Here is a 1438-nt window from a genome sequence, read left to right as displayed (position 1 = left end):
AGAAAAGAGACTACATGTGGTATAAATGGGGGAAAAGTAAAAACAAAAACAGGAAAATGCACATTGGATATAAATGAAATAAAGGCTTTTTTTATGAAAAGTAACTATATATATATATATATATGTATGTATAAACAATTAGATGAACTGAGGTAGAATTAAGAGGTATAAAAGAATTGTTAAAGAAGATTCAAAATCATACTGGTATCGTCAAAGTCAGTGAACAGCTTTTGACGATACCAGTATGACTTTCAATCTCTTTAGCAATTCAAAATAATGAATTTAATTCCTCTTAATTCTACCTCAGTTTATCTAATTGTATATATATATATATCGTTACTGTCATAAAAAAAAGCCTTTATTTTTTAGTATCCAATACATTTTCACTTTTTCTTTTTACCTTTCCCCTATATATATATATATATATATATATATATGATGGTCTTCTTTCAGTTTATGTCTACCAAATCTACTCACAAGGCTTTGGTTGGCCCGAGGCTATAGTAGAAGACACTTGCCCAAGGTGCGGTGCCATGCAGTGGGACTGAACCCAAAACCATGTGGTTGGGGAGCAAGCTACTTACCACACATCCACACCTGGTACTTCGTCTATTGGTCCCTTTTACCAAATATCTAACTACTAGAGTTTAAAAATGAATATAATTACTTAGGGCAGTTTCTTCAACCGAACTCAAGGCGATGCCCCATCATGGCCACAGCCAATGGCAGAAACAAGTAAAAAATAAAAAAAAATAATAAAACAGTGTTTTTGACAACATAATTCAATAAGTAGATTCAGTTTTTAAAGGATGGCAGGATATGATTTGAAGGGAAGTTAGTTGTTATTTCTAGCAAATGTATCAGCTACGTAGTGGAAGGATTCTTTTGTTGTCTCAGCTCTTTTAATGTTTTTCCATTAGGTTGTGATGTTGGACTATTCCAGTTAGGATTATATGCGATTGAAATAAATAGCAGAACAACTGAGATAAATCAAAGATCCAAGCTTGCCAAGATCAATACCTACCTACATACATACATACATATACATATGTGTGTGTGTGTGTGTGTGTGTGTGTGTGTATATATATATATATACATACATATATAGAGAGAGAGAGACACGGGTAGTGCTGCAGATAAAAACAATTAGGCTTGGCATATATATATATATATATATATATATAATAATAAATATTAGGGAATATATCCAAATTTACAGGGAAAAAAATAATATTTATATATATATATATATACACATACACACACACACACACACACACACATATATTCAGAAAGATAAAGGCATACACTCCACACACACACACACACACACACAAGTATATTTACATAGAACATAAAAATACAGATTACCAAGAAGAGAATACGCAATTTCTTTACTTGACAGCTGTTTCAGGAAGCTCAGATTTACGCAGTAATA

This window comes from Octopus sinensis, linkage group LG7 (assembly GCF_006345805.1).
Source record: "Octopus sinensis linkage group LG7, ASM634580v1, whole genome shotgun sequence".
NCBI classification, from domain to species: domain Eukaryota; kingdom Metazoa; phylum Mollusca; class Cephalopoda; order Octopoda; family Octopodidae; genus Octopus; species Octopus sinensis.
Note: the sequence above shows the minus strand (reverse complement) of the source record.